The following is a 5,864-nucleotide window of genomic DNA, read 5'->3' on the forward strand; positions in this document are numbered from 1 at the left end:
GGGTCGCTGCAGGGGAAGAGTGGACGGATGAAGAACAACCTTACCTACAGACGGTCGCTTGTTGTTGTTGTTGTGTGGGGCCTTTGACAAACTTCTTTCAAAACTTCCGTCCTTTTGTGCCGTGTAGCTGTGGGTTTTCTTCTTGCTTCATTTTAATTACATTGTGTGCAAGGTGAGGGGGAGATGGCTATCTTTGTCTCGTTGCATGAGGTGCTGATGGCGGTGTGTGTGTGTGTGTGTGTGTGTGTGTGTGTGTGTGTGTGTGTGTGTGTGTGTGTGTGTGTGTGTGTGAGGTGATGGTAAGAATAGCAAGGGGACATCACGCTAACAAGACCATCATCCCGTCTTCCCTTAACACTTGGAAACTTTCACTACAACTCCACACACCACTGCACTGAGACAAAGCAGAAGACCAGCTCTCGTTATGCATAAACTTCAGGTGCAAACAGTGGTCTTCAACATTACCACGAGGAGCTAACAAATCGATTACTCCTCTCGTTTAAGCCTTATCTACTAAGGACCCACGCTAAGTCCGTTCATTACAGGCGTATCAGATAAAGGAGTAATTTAGAGATTAAAATTCCCAACCCTCTATTGACATCGAGTCTCAGAATTAAGAGGCGAGTCGGGACGCAGCGAGGACCGGCGATGGTATCAAAGAGGAACATTAATTAGTGACAGTTCTATCGTCGTCTCCCTACGTGTTGTGATGTGGCCGATGTGACTCCCTACCCCCCGGCCAGGCGCGTAGTCTTAGGGAGGGAAGGTGAGGTTGAGAGCAAGAGCCGGACGGGATGGAAGGAAAAGGAAAAGGTTTAGTGGGAAGGATAATAGATGGAGAAAATAGATGGGCTTTTGAACGTACCCTTGATTGAGGTAAGGGAGAGAGAAGAAAAATATGGGTTTGGATGTCAAATTGGAAGGAAATAGGTGCAGATGAAGAGTTATGAGTGCAAAGGGTGAAAGGGAAGGGATGAGGGGCGGAGATGGCAGACAGGGGGCGGGGCAGAAGAAAGGTGCGCCGGAAATAGTGAAGGGTGAATAAGAAAGGAAAAGGAAGAGGGAGATACATATGGAAGGTGCGGAAAAAAGAGATGCAATAAATCATATGAAGGTAAAACTGTCAAAGGGGAAAATGTATTCACAAGTTTATTAGCCTTGGAAATATTTGTCCTCGTTATTATGCAGCAGTGAAAACGCTAACCAGCACTCGGACTAGTTATGCTTGTAGCTGGGAGTTATTCTTAGATATGATAGAGAAATATTTTTCTCACTTTGCTTTTCCTTTTCATAGTCTAGTCTCCTCGTTGTGTTTCGTTCAATCACTCCAGTATCGTTTTCTATTTCAGTTAATTATGTTAGTCAGTCTATCATTCAATTTTTCAGTCAATCAATCAGCCAACCTCAACTATTAAGCCAGCTTTTCATTCCATTTTTTGGCACTTTTTTTCAATTGTGACCATTTGTTTTTTATCTTCATTTCCATAATAAATAGATACAGAAATGTATATGTTTAAATGATTGATAGATAGTATTGTTACGTTCACCGGTTAAATGGGTAAGATTGGCATCGGGGAGCCGGTGAACAATAACAAAAAAAAAACACTGCAGGTTCAACTGGTGAGGAAATGCAAAGGGGCACTTAAGAAGCTTTTTAATAATCCAATAACAATGAAACTGACATACACATGTAGATATAACACAGAAATAAATACAACAATAAAGAACCCAACTTAATACCTAACAATAATACTAATCCTATATGGTGGCAATGTGGAAAAAACGGAACGAGGGGAAGTGATATTTATGAGGTGTCGCAGTGGTGAAGTGTTGTGTGAGGTGGATCCCACGGTAGTCCAAGAGGCGTTGTGTTCACTGGTTGAGGCCTTGACCTCGACTGACTTCCAGAAATCAGGGAGCTTGCTTAACACTTCCGCTTGAGTCAAATGGGGCCGCGTGAATCCAACTTCGGGACAGTAGCGGGGCTTCATGAGACGGTGACGTGGAGGGTTCATGAGACGGTGACGTGGAAGGTTCATGAGACGGTGACGTGGAAGGGGAAGTGGAGAGGTGGCGAACGAGGTAGCAAGCGGAGGAGGTGATGGTATAGAGTATGTTACGGGCGGGCCGTAACATTTCCTCCCCCGTAAGACCTCCGTAATGGGCTAATGAAGGAGGTGAGACGGGAGATCTTGATAAGGCGTCGGCGATGATGTTGTCCACCCCCTTGATATGGTGGACTTCCAAGTTGAAGGGTTGAGTTAACAAGGCCCACCTAAGAATGCGTTGGTTTCGGTTCTTCATGGCGTGAAGGAAGGCCAGAGGGTTGTGATCGGTGAAGACCTTCGTAGTTTGAGGACCAGGATGAAGGTAGCACTCAAAACGTTGGAGCGCCAGGACGAGTGCCAGAGCCTCCTTCTCGATGGTGGAGTAGTTGAGTTGGTGTTTCTTCAGCTTGGCGGAGTGATAGGCGATGGGATGGAGGATGCCGCTTGTGGGGTCCGCTTGTAGGACAGCACCCACTCCAACTCCACTCGCGTCCACTTGTAGATGGAAGGGGCGGGAGTGATCTGGCGTCCAGACCACTGGCTCCGAGGAGAGGAACGCCTTGAGATGTTGGAAGGCTTGGTCACAGGTCGGGGTCCAGTGGAAGGGGACGGAAGTGCTGATAAGGTCCGTCAGGGGGGCGGCCAGGGTGGAGAAGTTCCTACAGAATCTTCTGTAGAAACCAGCCATCCCCAAGAACCTCATGAGAGCTTTCCTGGTGGTAGGGACAGGAAGCCAAGGATGGCCTCTACGTTGGGTCTCTTGGGGCAAACCTTGCCGTTCCCCACCACATGTCCCAGGTAGACCACCGTAGACTTCCCGAAGGTGGACTTGGCAAGGTTGATTGTGAGACCGGCTTCCTGTGCACCGACCCATCAGCCTCCGGAGATGGGTCAGAAGTGTCACCCAGTCGTCCGAAGTCACCATCAGGTCGTCCAGATAGGCAGATGTTCTCTCAAAGTCCTGGGTGATGTAATTTATAGCCCTCTGGAAGGTGGCGGGAGCATTAGACAAGCCGAAGGGCATCACTGTGTATTGGTATAGCCCGAAGGGGGTGATGAAGGCGGATATTTGGGCCTCGTCCGAGAGGGGAATCACTTTATTCAATTTCCTGTAGTCGGTGCAAAATCGACTACTACCATCTGGCTTAGATGTTAACAGGCAGGGAGAAGCGCAGGGAGATATACTAGGTTCTGCAAGGTGATGACAGAGCAGATAGTCTACCTCTTTTTTCATCAAGTCTCTTTAAATGGGTGAAATGCGATAGGCTGGTTGTCTTATAGGCTTGATATCATTAGATATTAAAGTTATATCATGTTGGATAGTAGTACAAAGTCCTGGAAGGTCACCTGTGATTTCTGAAAAGTCTAGCAATAACTTTTTAAGATCAGACTGTTGTGAAGGTGTTAAGGAAAGAAAAACCTCATCAAGGTTGGACATGATTTGGCTGTTTGAGGGGCGTCCTTTAGGTGACGAGAAGAGGAATTCGATGTCGGACTCTTCCTCGGGGGCACAGGACCAGACTCCTTCCCTACCAGACATACAGGTACAGTGCGAGACAAGTCGTCCTCTGGTTCTCTGGAGTGGTAAGGTTTCATTAGATTAATATGAACTAGTTGGGAATCCTTACGACGGTCAGGAGTGTGGACCACATAGTTTAATGGACTTAGTTTTTGAGCCACAACATAAGGTCCCATGAACTTACTGTGAAGAGCATTGCCTGGAGTGGGGAGAAAAAGTAAAACCTTGTCTCCTGGTTTGAAACTTCTCATGACAGATTTGGGAAGAGAATTTTGTTGCATTTTAGTTTGAGATTTGAGGAAGTTTGATTTAGCAAAAGATCTGACTTCACTGATTTTATTCTTAAGGTTACTGATGTAGTCAGACACACTGGGGCTTGAAGGAGTATTTTGAGTAAACCATTGATCCTTTAATATTTTGAGAGGCCCCCTGATCTGTCTACCATAGAGTAATTCAAAAGGGGAGTAACCTAAAGAATCTTGAGGAGATTCTCTTAAAGCGAAGAGAAGGAAAGAGATACTTTCATCCCAGTCTCCTTGATGCTCCAAGCAATACTTCTTCATCATGGATTTTAATGTTTGGTGAAACCGCTCCAGACAGCCTTGGGATTGGGGTGGTAAGCCGAGGAGGTTACATGGTCGATTCACTATCTGTTGGAAAAAATTGCTAGTGAAATTGCTACCCTTGTCAGACCGAATCTATTTTGGAATTCCTACCGAGGTGAAAAAATGTATTAGACGTTTTACAATGGTCTTTGATGTGATGTTTTTAAGAGGGAATGCTTCAGGGTACCTGGTAGTGGGATCCATGAGGGTTAACAAATACTGATTCCCTCGTTTGGTTTTGGGTAAGGGCCCTACGCAGTCCAGAACGATCTTTTCGAACTGAAATAGGCGTCAGAGGAGCTGGCACAAGGCGTTCGTTAGGCTTACCCACAATTTGACATATGTGACATGTTTTTACATAGTGTGACACATCCTTTTTCATTCCTGGCCAAAAAAATGTTGAAGAGCCTTCTTGTAGGTTTTTTGGATGCCTAGATGACCTGACAATCCATCATGAGCTAGTTCTATAATGGCTGGTCTTACAGACAAGGGATGACAACTTGATGTGTTTCTGACCAGGTGTCTAGTTGTTTCAGTTCAGGAGGTCTGTAGGCACGCATCAGGACTCCTTCCTGATAATAAAAACAAGGCAATTTAGACATATCCTTTGTCTCACTGGCAACATGTCTGATCTTAGCCAAAGTGAGATCCTGTTCCTGAGCATTAATCAAATTCTCCTTTGAAATGATGTTATTGTACAAGTTGTCAGTAGAGGCAATCATTGGTGGAGGAGGTGGTGAAAGGGCAGGGGACTTGGACTGAGACCTGGTGACTGCACACACTGGGAAGAAGTGAGGGGATGTTTCGTCCAGGGTCTTAGTGGGACTTTCTGTTAAGGGAGAATCAAGAACAATTAAGTTTGGAACAGCCAAGTTACCCGCAAGATCATTACCCAGTACAAGATGTACCCCCGGTACTGGCAGTTCACCAGGTTTAATGGCTACCACAACCTCTCCTGAAATGAAAGGGCACTGTAAGCTAATATTAGCCAAGGGATAGGAGAGCTGTGATTCGAGACCTGTAAGGATCACCTTCTCCCCAGTGAAAGCCTGTTTGATGTTAGGGATGACATCTTCCCTTAAGATGGATTGGGCAGCACCTGTATCACGCAGAACCTTGACATTTATTGCCTTGTCTTTACCATCAGTCAGGGACACTTTACCTTGATACATGTACGAGTCATAAAGTTCTAGAGGAGAGTTGACAGGGTTAGCTAGGGCCACTGGTTTCTTGTTCTCAAATGTGTTAGGTTTAGGGGCCACAAAAGAAAGTTGACGTTGAGAGGCCTTGCAATTTGGGTGTCTACATTTCTGGATCGTGTGACCTGGTTTCTTACAGTATGTACACCAGGGGAATTATATGCATTTGGCGAGAATCCGGTCGGCTTACCACCCGCGCCCCAAAACCTTCCCCAAAGGAGGACCTAACATTAGATAGTGAACCACGACCTCTACTACCCAGGGATCCCATCAACAAAGCAAAGGCATCAGCCACTTTAGCGGCAGACATAAGATCACTCTCTCCCGTTCTTCCACATGCCTCAGAATATTAAAGGGTAACTTGTTCTTCCATTCTTCCAGGACCATTAGATTGAGCAACTCCGAAAAGGTGGTAATGTTAAGGGCGGCTAACCATTTCTTAAATTGTCTTAGTTTCTCACTAGCAAATTCAACATAGGTGTGAGAGTCTGGT

The sequence above is a fragment of the Portunus trituberculatus genome, chromosome 25 (assembly GCF_017591435.1).
Source record: "Portunus trituberculatus isolate SZX2019 chromosome 25, ASM1759143v1, whole genome shotgun sequence".
Taxonomy (NCBI): Eukaryota; Metazoa; Arthropoda; class Malacostraca; order Decapoda; family Portunidae; genus Portunus; species Portunus trituberculatus.